This window comes from Ictidomys tridecemlineatus, chromosome 9 (assembly GCF_052094955.1).
Source record: "Ictidomys tridecemlineatus isolate mIctTri1 chromosome 9, mIctTri1.hap1, whole genome shotgun sequence".
Lineage (NCBI taxonomy): Eukaryota > Metazoa > Chordata > Mammalia > Rodentia > Sciuridae > Ictidomys > Ictidomys tridecemlineatus.
Genome location: NC_135485.1, coordinates 52,469,995 through 52,486,813, shown reverse-complemented (window position 1 = coordinate 52,486,813; position 16,819 = coordinate 52,469,995). Strand labels below are relative to the sequence as shown.

At 35.0% G+C, this 16,819-nt stretch overlaps 1 long non-coding RNA gene across 1 annotated transcript in view; it reads right to left on the bottom strand.

Annotated features, from left to right (window-relative positions):
• The window catches only part of LOC144366511 (uncharacterized), a 40,738-nt gene extending 24,208 nt beyond the window's left edge, over positions 1-16,530 (bottom strand). The window contains exon 1 of the long non-coding RNA XR_013425572.1: positions 16,416-16,530. This is a non-coding gene — a long non-coding RNA (uncharacterized LOC144366511). The remainder of the gene's footprint in view (positions 1-16,415) is intronic.
• Between the last annotated feature and the right edge of the window lie 289 nt (positions 16,531-16,819).

Sequence of the window (16,819 nt, the reverse complement as noted above, 5' to 3'; positions counted from 1 at the left end):
TTGCTTGAAGTTAAGGGAGTGCCAGTATGAGGTTAAGTATGACCCTAGCACAACAGATAGAACACTAATCTCCAGGATATATAAAGAACTCAAAAAACTTAACACCATGAATAAATAAATAAATAAATAACCAAATCAATACATGGGCTAAGGAACTGAACAGACACTTCTCACAAGATGATATAAAATCAATAAACAAATATATGAAATGCAAATCAAAACTACCCTAAGATTTCATCTCATTCCAGTCAGATTGGCAATTATCAAGAAAACTTTGTACTCTTAAGCTTAGAGTGCATCTCATAAAAATATTGGTAATTAAATCCTGAAGTCTGAGTTTCAATGTTCTTGTGGGCTTCATTTAAAATCCTTAGGTTTTACCTCCTCCTACTGGAACCAATGAGAATATCACTTTTAACATTCAGAAATTATAAAACGTTACCTATGTTTTCCAATATTGAATAGACATTTCCTATAGAAACATTTTGATTTGATATTTAAGTTAGTAAATTACTTATTTAATTTCTTTAAAGGTCAGAGGATTATTTGCCAAGTCTCTTAATACTTGTAATATTATTTGCCAAATCTCTTAATATTTGTTAATGAAGTATAATCAAAACAGTGTTTTCTAATTTTTCCTTTGAAGTAATTATTGATTAGAATTATATTTTACCCACATTATCTCCATTTTATATATTTTTAATTTATTGACAAATGTGTTCATAAATGTCTATAACACCTGTTTTATAAATCACTTTTATCATTTCCAATATATTTTAAATGTTCCTTACTTTTCCTTTAACCCATTTTACCTGAATTTATTCAATTTTAGTTTTTAGTTTTTAAAATCATAACTATTTTATCTATTCTTTTTTCCAATTGTTTTTTTGCTCCTGTTTCTAATATTGAGTTCTGTATACTTTGTATTTATCCTGATACATTATTCTTTATCCAAACTTTTAGATTGAATCATTATCTCATCATTTATTTTTTAATAGATATTTTTGTACTTACAGAGAAATTTCAAAATGGGAAGAAGATCCCATATTACATCCACATTCAGTTTTCCTTTTTACTAATATTTCATATTAGTATAGGTTATTTGTTATAATTAATGAGCCAATATTGATTTATTATTATTAATTAAAGTCCATAATGTATTTAAATTTTCCTAATTTTTGTATCATGTCCTTCTTCTGTCCTAAGGCCTCATCTAGGGTAGCACACTACATTCAGTCTGCCCTAACAAAGCAGTAGGGAGTGTCAAAGCACAAGTCATAGGACTGGCCTTTAATGGGAAAAGAAATGCCTCTTTTACAGAATAGAAAGAAATGGCAAGTTTAATGCATGTACCCAGAAGTGTATAAAGTTTGTTAGTAGATAGGACAATGAGGGATTTATTGACTATGATCTCTGCAATTTTTTTCTATTTTTTTTCCTAACCAATGTAATTCTGAACTATGTTGTTATTATGGTTGCAAGAAGTGTTTAGAGATTTGAGAAGAATAATGAAGGTATGATACCAAAAAGATACCAAAATGAAATTTTGTCAATTAAAAACAAATTTATGTAATGATTAATTTGATAAATATTTCAAAACTTGCTAAATATAAGGAACTGTGATAGATGTGGTGAAGGACAAATATATGCTGTTCACCCACTGTATTTGAGCAGTTGATATTGCATCGAATTACACATTTCTAAAAGTATCTTGTTAACTGTAGAATGAGTAGAATCAATGTATTAGAAAAATATAAATGTATTCTTCCCAAATCAATAGCTTTAGAATGATGAAAACTTGCATTAAAATCTTCACTTGCTGTCTTTGTAACCATAGACACTAATAATTTAAACTAAAACTTAGCTTTCCTACATGGAAAAAGATTAACAATAATTTCTCCAAAAAAATAGCAAATACTATATAATATGTTTTATTAGCACATATTAATTCTACATATTGTTGTAATTCAGTGTAATATTTCCACATGTACTTATAACACATGTTGATCATATCCAATGCCTTCTTCTACTATTGCTCCTCATCCTCTGCACATTTCTCAGTCTCTAAGAATCACCAGTCTACTTTCAGGTCAAGATTTTTTTTTCTTCTAGTTCCCACATGTGTGAGAGAACATGTGATACTTGTATTTTTGTGAGTGACTTATTTTACTTAATATAATCTCCTCCAGTTCTATCTATGCTGCAAATGAAGTGATTTTATTCATTATGCCTAAATAAGACTCCATCTTTCTTTATCCATTCATTTGTTGATGGACACATAGATTGATTCCACATCTTGGATGTTGTGAATACTACTGCAATAAATAAGAGTATACCAGTTATGTATTGTATGCTAATTTAATTTACTTAGGATATATACCTAGAAGTGGGATAGCTGGATCATATGGCCGTACTGTTTGTAGTTTATTGAGGAACTTCAGTACTGTTTTCTATAGTGGTTGCATTAATTTACAGTCCCACCAAGAGTTCCTTTTTTCACTGTATCCTCACCAGCATTTGTTGATTTTTGTTTTCTTGATAATAGCCATTCTGAAGGATGAGATAGAATTTCAATATAGTTTTGATTTGTAGTTTCCTGATGGGTAGAGATGTTGAGCATCTTTTTCTTATATTTATCTGTCACTTGCACTTCTGTATCTGTTCAGCTCATTTACCCACTTATTGATTGGATTTCATGTAGTTTGGTATTAAATTTTTTAAGTTCTTTATATATTTGGGACATTTGAAGATAAATAGTTGGCAAAGATTTTCTCACATTTTCTAGACTGTCTTTTCACTGTGCTGATTGTTTCTTTTGCTGTGCAGAAGTTTTTTAATGTGATTTAATTTCATTTGTCAATTCTTGCTATTGTTACCTGAACTATTAGAGTCCTATTCAGGAATTCATAACCTATACCCATATATAGAATTGTTTTCCCTCAGTTGTTTCAAAATTTCAGGTATTGCATTAAGATTTGTTATCCATTTTGAATTGACTTTTATACAGGAGGAGAGAGATTTAGTTTCAATCTTCTAAATGTGGGTGTACAGGTTTTCCAAGAAGCATTTGTTAAAAAGGCTATCTTTTCTCCAATATAAGTTTTTTGCACCTTTATCTTCAACCAGATAGCAATAGATATGTAGGTTTATTTCTGAGTCCTCAGTTCTCTAACTATGGTCTACCTCTTTATTTATATGCCAATACCTTATTCTTTCTGTTACAGTGGTTCACCATTATATTTTGACACTAGGTTTTGTAATGTCTTCTGCACTGTACATTTTGCTGAAGATTGCTTGTATTATTCAAGGTCTTTTGGCTTCCATGTGAATTAAAATTGTTGTTCTTCCTAGTTCTGTGAAGAACGTCATTAGTATTCTCATGAGTATTGCATTGAATGTGTACATGGCTTCTAATAGTATAGATAATTTCATATTTTTAATTATGCTAATCCATGAACATGGGATCTTTCCATCTTCTAATGGCCTCTTTAGTTTCTTTCCCCTGTTTTTTTCTCCTTGTCACGACCCCTCGCCAGCAAGGGAAACACGACACAGGATTCTTCTTTCAGCAGTTTATTCAGGACCCTTGAAGCATGATAAGAAAACAGGAAAGAATGCGAGCGGTCGGTCTGCCCTAGCTTAAGTACCCAGCCCCGCCAATGAACTAGCACCACGTGGAAAAGTCTAATAGGTACAGCGCAGCGGAAGCAGGCCAGAGCCCAGCCCCACAGCCTTACAAGGAGTTGTTTACCTCTAACAACTCTAACTGCTAAAGAAGCAGAAGCAGGAAACCAGCGCCATTTTCAGGGTGCGGTCGCCAGCTCCCAACATCTCCTTTCATAAGTTTTATTATAGATGTTTTCTCCTGCTTATTAAGGGTTTATTAACAGGTATTTGTTATTTTTGAGGTTCTCTCAAATCCTGTATTGCCTACCTTAATTCAGAAGTTTATTTGTTACCTCTTAATTGATTATTTATAAAATCAACCTTTTGAATACTTTGCCCAGCATTTTATTCATTTTAATATCCTTGAAATAAGTTAATAAAAAGTTGTGAACTTTTAAAGGTGCCACATTGCCTTGTATTTTTATAAATCTCTCTCTTTTTTCTTTTGAGAATGGAACATCTGTTGGAATGGATATTTCTTAATACTTCTAAATGATTAACATTGTCTCGAGGACATGATCACTAGTACTATTCAAAAAGGAGAAAATGAACCATGGTAACAATGACAACACAGAAACAAACCAAACCTATAAATATGATTAAAACTAACAAGGAAAAGAGCAAAAGTAAAAGATAAATTAAAAAGCTACAAACTAATAATGGTAAAAGTAATTATGAGGAAAGTTGCAGGGGAGACTCAACATGGGAAACATATCCCAGAGAACTAATTCCCTAGGTAGGCCTGTGTAGGTGGGGCACTGAAGGGCTCTTGTCTCAAAAGAAAGTATTTGAAATGAGTGTAAAAGTAAAGTAAAAAATTGGGGTCCTGAGATGCTCTAGTGGAATATTCCTTGTTGTACAGGTCAAAAACACTTGGCTTCTTTTTAAGGGTGCTAATCTTGCACTTTTTTTTTGGTACCAGGGATTGAACTCAGGGGTATCCAAACACTAAACCACATCCCCAATCCTTTTTTATATTTCGTTTAGAGATAGTGTCTCACTGATTTGCTTAGGGCCTTGCTAACTGGCTGAGGCTGGCTTTGAACATGCAATCCTCCTGCCTCAGCCTTCCTAGCAGCTGGGATTATAGGTGTGCACCACGGTACCTAGCTAATTTTGTACTCTTATTATCCACAACTTCAAATATGCTCTTTTCATGACCAAATTACAAGTTTTCCTTATTTTTCTGCTCTTCGTTTTGCTCCTGATTCTCACTGTAAATTTTTCTAAAAGCAACCAGTAATACCCATAACACAGCCTGAATGCAGATTAATCCACCAAATTAATTAGTCCATCACCCTTAAATTCAGCCTTCTAAAAATTCTCAGAGCATAGACAAAATATAGATGAGTTTTGTTTTTTACCAGGATATAATGTGAATGTCATCTAGTGTAATTCTAAAAGAGTGAATATTTCTATCTGAAACCTCATGTGTATAATATTTATTATCTTTCTTTCATCAGCATTCTAATCTCCTGAGCTCTCATCAGAATGGCCTTTTATGCTCCACTTACAGCACACAGTATGCTTCCCTCAAATTTTCAAATTCTTCCTGAAACCAATTCTAAAGGGTTCAGAACCATACTGTCGGGTATAGTCATAATAATGACTTTGGTTCTTGGTACCAATTTCCTGTGTTTGGTAATCTTTCTGTCATTGTGTCAAGACAAATGGAGAAAAAGTTTATTTTGGCTTATAGTTTCATGGGTTCAATTCATGGATGTTTGTCTCTATTACTTCAGGCCTATGGTAAGATAATACATCATGGCAGAAGCAATAGTGCAGGAGGTCTATCAACTTCATGGTTTCCAAAAGCAAAGAAAGAGGTAGAGGCTGATGTCCCAATATCCTGAAATGACCCAACTTCTTCCAACCTTGCAAAGTTTCTACCATCTCCCAATAGTTCAATAAACTGGGGACAAAGCCTTGAACATATGAATCTTTGAGAAACATTTTATACTCTTGTCCTCTCCTTCATGAAACTTCTATTCCAAGTAGATGAACTGCAACTGAAGCATTCTTTGAATTGCTCAGCCCAAAGTTTTGGAGTCATCCTTTAGTTTTCTCTCTCACAATTCCCCATTCATAAGGAGATCCTGTTGGGTCTATCCATATCATTACTTTCATTTTACTTAGGTTAGTATTGTCCATTACCTGTACAGTGGAAAAAACTCCCAAGCATTCTTTCTGCTTTTACCCTTGCCTCCACCTCCAATATCACCTTTATTTTCAGCATTGTTTCCAGGATAAATATTTTTGGAAAATAGAGGTTTGATCTCTCATTTGTCTGCTTATAACCCTGTGATGCATTTTTCAAGGAAAGAAAAACACATAGAAATTACAGTGGCCTGCAAACCCCTTGTGATTTGTTTATTTTTATCACATTATTTCATCTCTTCCATCTTTCCTTTTTTGTATCCTCCAACAAGAGTAACCTCCTTGCTTTTTTTCCAAACACACAAGGTATGTCCTTGACTTGGGACATTTGTAACTTGTCTGCCTTTTTTTTGTGTGTATGTGAAATTCTCTTCCTCACAATAGCTTTACAGCTTACCCATTTATTCAGATTTCTACTCAAATGTGTCTTTCTTAGGACTTTCCTGACCATGATATTTAAAATAAACTTATTTTCTTTTCCAGCATCCTGCTTTATTTTAAAAAATGATAATTCAACATTATTTGACATGCTAAATGTATTGTTGTTTCCTTACCATCTGTCTCAACCCAACAGATTGTAATTGATATTTGTTTTTATGTACTACCATATTTTGTACCTATTGTGCTCTTGATAAACAGATGCAATATTAATAAAGTGAAAATATTGTCATTTAATTTGTTCTCTGAAACAAATCACGCATGTGATAGTATGGATTGATGCACTTTTGACATTAATGAAGAAGCTGTAGCATGGTGAATAAGGAGGCTTTCTAAAGAATAACCTTATGATTAGAAAACTACTTTTTAAGTCTCTCTTTTATTCTACCAAGCTCAAGTTTATTTCTAGTACTGCAGGGAATAATACCACCATAGATGAAAATCTTTATCTCAAATTAGTCAAGGATAGGGGGAGCCAAGAGCAGACATTTACTTTCTTTTGCTTTGCTATCATATGCAGTGTGACACTTTATGGCAGTGATATTGTAGTGTGAGCTGCTCAAAGGTGAGGCCTACCTCTCACTGAAGTGGGTGTGCTCAATTACTTGGCACTTAGGTGTTAACAAAATGTTTATTTAATCTATATTAATTTATTTTTATTTTTATTTATTTTTTTTAATTTTATTTTTTTATTGGTTGTTCACAACATTACAAAGCTCTTGACATATCATATTTCATACATTAGATTCAAGTGGGTTATGAACTCCCAATTTTTACCCCAAATGCAGATTGCAGAATCACATCAGTTACACATCCACAATTTTACATAACGCCCTATTAGTAACTGTTGTATTCAGCTACCTTTCCTATCCCCTACTATCCCCCCTCCCCTCCCCTCCCATCTTCTCTCTCTACCCCATCTACTGTAATTCATTTCTCTCCTTGTTTATTTTCCCATTCCCCTCACAACCTCTTATATGTAATTTTGTATAGCAATGAGGGTCTCCCTTCATTTCCATGCAATTTCCCTTTTCTCTCCCTTTCCCTCCCATCTCATATCTCTGTTTAAAGTTAATCATTTTTTTTTCTGCTCTTCCTACTCTGTTCATAGTTGCTCTCGTTATATCAAAGAAGATTTTTGGTATTTGTTTTTTTATGGATTGGCTAGCTTCACTAAGCATAATCTGCTCTAGTGCCATCCATTTCCCTGCAAATTCCATGATTTTGTCATTTTTTAGTGCTGCGTAATATTCCATGGTGTATAAATGCCACATTTTTTTAATCCATTCATCTATTGAAGGGCATCTGGGTTGGTTCCACAGTCTGGCTATTGTGAATTGTGCTGCTATGAACATCGATGTGGCAGTATCCCTGTAGCATGCTCTTTTAAAGTCTTCAGGGAATAGTCCAAGAAGGGCAATAGCAGGGTCAAATGGTGGTTCCATTCCCAGCTTTCCCAGGAATCTCCAAACTTCTTTCCAAATTGGCCTCACCAATTTGCAGTCCCACCAGCAATGCACAAGTGTACCCTTTTCTCCGCATCCTCGCCAGCACTTGTTGTTTGACTTCATAGTGGCTGCCAATCTTACTGGAGTGAGATGGTATCTTAGGGTGGTTTTGATTTGCATTTCTCTGACTGCTAGAGATGGTGAGCATTTTTTCATGTACTTGTTGATTTATTGTATATCCTCCTCTGAGAAGTGACTGTTCAGGTCCTTGGCCCATTTGTTGATTGGGTTATTTGTTATCTTATTGTCTAATTTTTTGAGTTCTTTGTATACTCTGCATATTAGGGCTCTATCTGAAGTGTGAGGAGTAAAAATTTGTTCCCAGGATGTAGGCTCCCTATTTACCTCTCTTATTGTTTCTCTTGCTGAGAACAAACTTTTTAGTTTAAGTAAGTCCCATTTGTTGATTCTTGTTATTAACTCTTGTGCTATGGGTGTCCAATTAAGGAATTTGGAGCCTGACCCCACAATATGTAGATAGGAGCCAACTTTTTCTTCTATCAGACACAGAGTCTCCGATTTGATATCAAGCTTCTTGATCCATTTTGAGTTAACTTTTGTGCATGGCGAGAGAAAGGGATTCAGTTTCATTTTGTTGCATTTGGATTTCCAGTTTTCCCAACACCATTTGTTGAAGATGCTATCCTTCCTCCATTGCTTGCTTTTAGCCCCTTTATCAAATATAAGATAGTTGTAACTTTGTGGGTTAGTCTCTGTGTCCTCTATTCTATACCATTGGTCCACCCGCCTGTTTTGGTACCAGTACCATGCAGTTTTTGTCACTATTGCTCTGTAATATAGTTTGAAATCTGGTATCGCTATACCGCCTGATTCACACTTCCTGCTTAGAATTGCTTTTGCTATTCTGGGTATTTTATTTTTCCATATGAATTTCATGATTGCTTTATCTATTTCTACAAGAAATGCCATTGGGATTTTGATTGGCATTGCATTAAACCTATAGAGAACTTTTGGTAATATCGCCATTTTGATAATGTTAGTTCTGCCTATCCATGAACAGGGTATATTTTTCCATCTTCTAAGATCTTCTTCTACTTCTCTCTTTAGGGTTCTGTAGTTTTCATTGTATAAATCTTTCACCTCTTTTGTTAGGTTGATTTCCAAGTATTTTATTTTTTTGGAGGATATTGTGAATGGATTGTTTTTCCTCATTTTCGTTTCAGAAGTTTTGTCACTGATATACAGAAATGCCTTTGATTTATGCGTGTTGATTTTATATCCTGCCACTTTGCTGAATTTATTTATTAGTTCTAGTAGTTTCTTGGTAGACCCTTTTGGGTCTTCTAGGTATAGAATCATGTCATCTGTAAATAGTGATAATTTAAGTCCTTCTTTTCCTATTTTTAAGCCTTTAATTTCTTTCGTCTGTCTAATTGCTCTGGCCAGTGTTTCCAGAACTATATTGAATAGAAGTGGTGATAGAGGGCATCCCTGTCTTGTTCCAGATTTTAGAGGGAATGCCTTCAACTTTTGTCCATTCAGAATGATGCTAGCCTGAGACTTAGCATAGATAGCTTTTACAATGTCAAGGTACGTTCCTGTTATCCCTAGTTTTTCAAGTGTTTTGAACATAAAGGGATGCTGTACTTTGTCAAATGCTTTCTCTGCATCTATTGAGATGATCATATGGTTCTTATCTTTAAGTCTATTGATGTGGTGAATAACATTTATTGATTTCCGTATATTGAACCAGCCTTGCATACCAGGGATGAATCCTACTTGATCATGGTGCACAATTTTTTTGATGTGTTTTTGTATTTGATTCGCCAGAATTTTATTGAGGATTTTTGCATCTAGGTTCATTAGAGATATTGGTCTGTAGTTTTCTTTCTTTGAGGTGTCTTTGTCTGGTTTTGGAATCAGGGAGATGTTGGCCTCATAGAATGAATTTGGAAGAGCTCCCTTTTTTTCTATTTCCTGAAATAACTTGAAAAATATTGGTATTAATTCTTCTTTAAAGGTTTTGTAAAATTCCGATGTATACCCATCCGGTCCTGGGCTTTTCTTGGTTGGTAGTCTTTTGATGGCTTCTTCAATTTCATCCATTAATATTGGTCTGTTCAAATTGTGTGTATCCTCCTGACTCAGTCTGGGCAAATCATATGACTTAAGAAATTTATCGATGTCTTCACTTTCTTCTATTTTATTTGAATATAGGTTTTGAAAATAATTTCTAATTGTCTTCTGTATTTTTATAGCATCTGTTGTGATATTGCCTTTTTCATCCTGTATGTTAGTAATTTGAGTTCTCTCTCCTCTTCGTTAGCATGGCTAAAGGTCTGTCAATCTTATTTATTTTTTCGAAGAACCAACTTTTAGTTTTGTTAATTTTTTCAATATTTTCTTTTGTTTCAATTTCATGGATTTCCACTCTGATTTTAATTATTTCTTGCCTTCTGCTAATTTTGCTGTTCTTTTGCTCTTCCTTTTCTAGGGCTTTGAGATGAAGTGTGAGCTCATTTATTTGTTGCTTTTTCTTTTTCTGAGGAATGACCACCGGGCGATGAATTTTCCTCTTAAAACTGCTTTCATTGTGTCCCATAGATTTCGATATGTTGTGTCTGTATTTTCATTTATCTCTAAGAATTTTTTGATTTCCTCCTTTATGTCTTCTGTAACCCATTGATCATTCAGTAACATATTGTTCATTTTCCATGTGATGTAGGATTTTTCCTTCCTTCTTTTATCATTGATTTCCAGTTTCATTCCATTATGATCAGATAGAATGCATGGTATTATCTCCACCCCTTTATATTTACTGAGGGTTGCCCTATGGCATAATATATGGTCTATTTTTGAGAAGGATCCATGTGTTGCTGAGAAAAAAGTATATCCATTTGATGATGGTTGATATATTCTATATATGTCAGTTAAGTCTAGGTTATTGATTGTGGTATTGAGTTCTATAGTTTCTTTATTCAACTTTTGCTTGGAGGATCTGTCCAATGGTAAGAGAGGTGTGTTGAAGTCACCCATAATTATTGTGATGTAGTCTATTGATTCTTGAACTTCAGGAGAATTTGTTTTATGAATGTCGCAACACCATTATTTGGTGCATAAATATTGATAATTTTTATATCTTGTTGGTGAATGTTTCCTTTTAACAGTATATAATGTCCTTCTTCATCCCTTTTGATTAACTTCGTCTTGAATTCGATTTTATTCGATATGAGTATGGCCACCCATGCTTGCTTACGAGGACCGTGTGCGTGATATATTTTTTCCTATCCTTTCACCTTCAGCCTGTGTATGTCTTTTCCAATCAGATGTGTCTCCTGGAGGCAGCATATTGTTGGATTTGTTTTTTTAATCCATGATACCAGCCTATGTCGCTTTATTGGAGAGTTTAAGCCATTAACATTTAGAGTTACTATTGATATATGGTTTGTACTTCCAGCCATGCTTGATTATTTATCCTTTTTTCTAAAAAATTTAGTTTGTTTCTCCATGATTACCTTTCCCCTTTCCCTCTGTCTTTACCGAGGCTCTTCCCACTGATGGTTTTGGTTATTGTTTTTCATTTCTTCCTCGTGTAGTGTTTTGCTCAAAATGCTTTGCAATGCCTGTTTTCTGGCTGCAAATTCTTTTAAAACTTTTGTTTATCATGAAAGATTTTTATTTCGTTGCCATACCTGAAGCTTAATTTTTCTGGATACAGAATTCTTGGTTGGCATCCATTGTCTTTCAGTGTTTGATATATATTGTTCCATGACCTTCTTGCTTTCAGCATCTGTGATAAAAAATCCGTTGTTAACCTTATTGGTTTATCCCTGAAAGTAATCTGTCTCCTTTCTCTTGTAGCTTTTAATATTTTCTCTTTGTTCTGTATATTGGATATCTTCATAACAATGTATCTTGGCGTTGTTCTACTGTGATTTTGTGTGCTCGGTGACCTGTATGCATCTTCAATTTGTATATCTGTTTCCTTTTTTATTTTTGGAAAGTTTTCTGTAATTATTTCATTCAGCAGGTTACTCATTCCCTTGGTTTGAATCTCTGTACCTTCTTCTATCCCGATGACTCGTAAGTTTTTTTTATGTTATCCCATAACTCTTGGATGTTTTTCTCATGATTTTTTATCAGCCTTTCTGAGTTGGCTAGACCCTTTTCAAGATGATATATTTTGTCTTCATTATCTGACGTCCTGGCTTTTACTTGCTCCACTCTGTTAGTGATACTCTCAATTGAGTTTTTAATTTGGTTTATTGTTTCCTTCATTTCTAGAATTATTGTTTGATTATTTTTTATAATCTCTATCTCCTGATAAAGATGCTTAACTTCTTCTTTTATCTGTTTATGTAATTCATTCTCAATGTGTTCTTTCGCTGCTTGAATTTGCTGTTTTGTATCCTCTTTAAGGTTCCATTCCATCTGTCTAAGGTGTTCCTTGAGTTCTTTATATGACCATTTTTCTGACTCTAGGTCCTCCTGAATATTTAGGCTGTCCTGCATTGTTTGTACTCCTTTTCTTCCTTGCTTTTTGAAGCTGCTCATGTTACTTCTTCTTCTGTTTGACTGCTGAGTTACTGTTTACTCCTATAAATTTATTTGATGCTTGGGAGGAAAGGTATTAGAAGGGAAGGGAAGAAGTCACTAAAGAGAATGAGAGTGAGCAGGTAGAATTCAAGGAAGGGGGGATAAGAAAATTGAAAAGAAATGAAAAGACAAAAGAAGAAAAAAAATAGGAAATAAAAAAAGAAAAAAAATTTAAAAAATAATAAAAAAAATTAAAATTAAAATTAGAAGAAAAAATTAAAAAAAATTGTAAAAAAAATTTAAAAAATCAACAGGAAAGAAAAATAAAAATGAAAGAAAAAACCCAAATAAAAAAAAAAACAGAAAAGAAAAAAGAAAAAAAAAAACCTAATAAATGCAGTCTTAGAGTTTGATTAACTTCTCTTCTAGTAGGTGGCGCTGTGCCCACCAGGCCAAGTTTCTCCTGTCAATAGGCGGGAACCAATCACTGTGCAGCAGCTCCTCCTCCCAGAATGGGCGAGTCTCCAATTCTGAGTGCCTAGGGCCTCCTCTTGTGTCTAGTCACTCCCCCACCTTTCCTCTAGCCAGGCTGCTCCTGGGAGCCCTGTTTTCATGGACGATTGGGCACACTCTCCCAGTTTGCCTTTCCCTCACACCCTAAGTTTGTAGAGCTTGGGGCTGAGAATCCTCAGGGAATTTTACTTGCCCTCCGGTAGCCACGCCCCCGTAGCTGGTGCAAGAGACCTCAGCTGTCAGCTCTGGTGGGAGCGGTAGTTCTGTGCCACAGGTCCTGTGCCACGTCTGATTCCCTAGGTCTGGGGGAGCTGGGAGGGACCCTTAAGGTTTCCCTCATGTATGGAGAGGGAAGACTAGGGAATTACACACCTGTAGCCGCAGGTTTCAATGAAGGTATCTCCTCCGCCGCAGTCTGATGTCAGTTCTCTGCCATCCTGGTATCTCTTGCAAATGGTGACAGTTCCTTTCCCTTTGCCGGGTGACCAATGCAACGGGTGGGTCCCGACTGTCTCTCCCAAGCCCCGTTTCAATCCTGTGGCCACTGCCTATGAAGGCTCAGTTGGCATTTACGTCCGTAGGATCAGAAGGGCTGACCAGTTGTTTCAGCTGGATGGATTAGTGCTGAGTCACAGCTGTTTGTCTTCGGGAAGCAGGCGAACGGGAGCTTGAATTCAGCCTATCTGGGCTCAGTGTGTGTTCTGAGAGGCCCAGACTGTTCACCCCACATCCACGTCAGCTCAGCATTGCCTAGTGATCCTGAGCAAACAGAATTTAGGTTGTTTACTATTCCCTATGCTCACATAGCTAAAGAGGTCGGAGGCCTGATCTCTCCACGCCAGCCGCCATGTTCTTAATCTATATTAATTTAAATATAATTTGAATAAAAATAAAATTGTGATGCAATCTCACATAATATTTTAAAAGATCATAAAGTGAATAGAATTAACTGTCTTTAAACTTTCTGATTACATCTGATTTCTATTGTGCTCCAAGCCTGAAATCCAAAAATGAACAAACATTGCTAGGACAACCTAGCTGTATATATTTATATGTGCCCCTAGAGGGCAGCATTCTCCTGTACTGCCAACTAGATCTAATGCCTCAGAATATTCTGGTGACACAAAATCTTTAGGTGACCAAAAATCTTCAACAGTAAATTATTTCACTTATTTGGTTAGACATGTACCATGTGGATAAAAATAAAATAATTAATATGAAAAAATTGTGAAGGAGCTTATATTTATATAAAATGTCACTTTTTTAGTGACATGGAATCCAACTCTCTCTAAACCTTGCTAGACAGTAAGATTTAAGCAGAAGCCTAAATATGCAAAGTTTGACTGGTTTTTATTTATTCATATGCCTTCTTTTTTGACCATGTACTTGAGGCTATTTAGAAAAAAAATATAGGCCATGAAAGAATAAAACTTAAATGAGTGATTATTTCTAGGAACGAGAATGGATGTTTCTTTACATTTCATATATTAGAGGAATATTTTTGGTTTCTATAGATTTTTTTACAATAACCATTCATATACTTTAAAATTAAAGTATAAATATGGAGTAAATCAGACATTTTGGTGTCACTTTGCTTGCATTAGTTGAGATTTGCCAAATGTGATAGAAAAGAAGTAAAGAGAGCTCATGGGTGACCACATAGTAGCCCAGGGTCCTGGAGGGAAAAGAGAAATGTGACTCCCAGTGCAATGTCTTTCAGTTAACTGTTGAACTTATTAGAGAAGATATTGCAGAACAATAACCATTTGTAAAAGCAATAGTAATAACAACACAATAAGCAGAACAAAGCTCAAATATCTTTACCATATAGCTGATATCCTGCACAACTTTTACGAAAAAGTCATGAAACCTAGAGAAGGATGAAAACCAAGACTTGAGTGTTGAAAGAATGTAATTTCTCATAGGCAGTCACAAACTTATAAAGATCACACTTCTTCCTAAGGGAGAAAAAGAATAAATCCAAGGTTTTGTTTTGTATTTTAATTAGAATCAGCCCATGCTGATTTTAAGGTCCTCTAGATGTCAATAAGAATAGCCATGCTTAACCTCCTTCAAGATGACCCTGTCTTCAGCTTTCACTGGGTTCCAGAAACATCTTTCTTCTTTTCCTTTCCGAGCAGAAGAAGCAATTCGTGGATGACTCATGTTCCTTATCACTTCCTTTAATCTAGCCTGAATCTCTGTAAATGATCTGGCTATTGAACTATTTTTATACAAACCCTTTAGAGTGGGACAGCATTCTTACTAGTTTGTCATCCAGGTTTTCTGTTTACTTGTTTGATTTTGTTTTGAGTAAATTGGAACTAGGGAAGACTTTTGTAAGTGCTCATGATCCCAGAACATAAAATATTAGATAAATTTGATTACATAAATTTAGAGAATTTGAATTAAAAAAGAATGAGAAAGAGAGTTAAAAGGTAAATGACAAACAGAAGAAAATAGTTGAATTTTTATTCTACTTTTTTTTTTTGAGTTCTGGGGTTCAAATCCTGGGTCTCATACATGTTAGGCAAGGGCTTTACAAGTAAGCTATTTTTCCACTCCTTCTAGTTCATAGCATAACTCAAAAAAATTGATTAGGGGAAGATCAACACCTGAATAAGAAACTGAACAAAGGAAATAAAAAACTAAATTAAGACAAAGAAATGCAAATGGCTTATAAACATATGAATAGAAAAGTTCAGCCTCTCTCACTGTAACAGTTAATAAAACTGTGCAGGTACCATTTTTCTATCAGATTGCCACAAAGTTCTAAATAGTGATAACAAGTTATTTTTACTCCTGAGAAAGACAAGTAACCAATACTTATCAATTTTTAAAAAATTATATATTTTGACCCAGAAGTTTAATTTTGGGGATTTATCTTTTAATTGCAGACATGGAAAACAACAGCAAAGGTAAGGCCACTTGCTTTAAACAGCATTTGGCCTGGGGTGCCAGTCCAATACCTCCTGTTACTCAAGGCTGGGGGTGGAGAGCGTGCTTACCTTGTGTGCATGGCGCCCCGACAAACTATGAAGGACTGAAGTTATGGCTCAGTGGTAGAGTCCTTGCCTCACATGTGTGAGACAATGGGTTCTATTATAAGCACTATATATAAATAAATTAATAAAATAAAGGCCCATCAACATCTTAAAAAACAACAACAACAACAAAAAAGAACTAACTATGAGTCACTGAGCTCGTATAAGTAGACCATGCAGGATGCCTACCAGGTCTGGCCTCATCCTCTCTTCCATGCTGCTCAGTACACTTGGAAGAGCAACAAGGGGTTCAAGGGGAAGAGATGACAGATATTTGATTTACTATCTTAATACATTTACAGTTGTGTCATATTTTTGGGAAAATTGAATTTTGTGTATTCCCGGTGCTTCTGGAAAACATCAAACATCAAGAAACCCATTCACCCCTTCATGTTCCAGAAAATGACATGTAATGGCAAAGAAATCTTATTTATTCTCCATATTCCTTAGATAAAACTTCCAGATGACCTGCTTATCTACCTTTATCATAGGCAGATGGACACAAACCCCCCACTTCCCATTCTTTGCTTAGTAAATGATTGAATTGCTTGTCCCCAATTGTTAATAGGAGCAAAAATACTTATTAACTAACCTTTTGTTCAGATCCTCTCCTTAGGGTTGAAAGTGTAGCTCAATGGTAAAGTACTTGCCCTGACTGCAGGAAGTGAGTTGGATTCCAAGCATTGCTGCACAAAGCAAAACAAAACAATAGACAATAGCAGATTCTGATCTTATCCTAGAACCTTGAAGTTTGTTCAACCCTCACCTTGAACCACCAAACCAATCTTCCTGAACAGCTGGCCTGGGAGAGGGACATTCTCTGATTACTGACCCTCCAGGCTCCACTTTCTTCCTGCTTTTCTGGGTATGCTTCTTTCTACCTCTATACTCCTTTGTAAAAAACAAAAACAGAAACGAAACAAAACAAAAACTTGGAAAACAAAACAATCTTCTACCTAATTCTTAAAATGTTTGCTGATCTTTTCAAAGAACCAA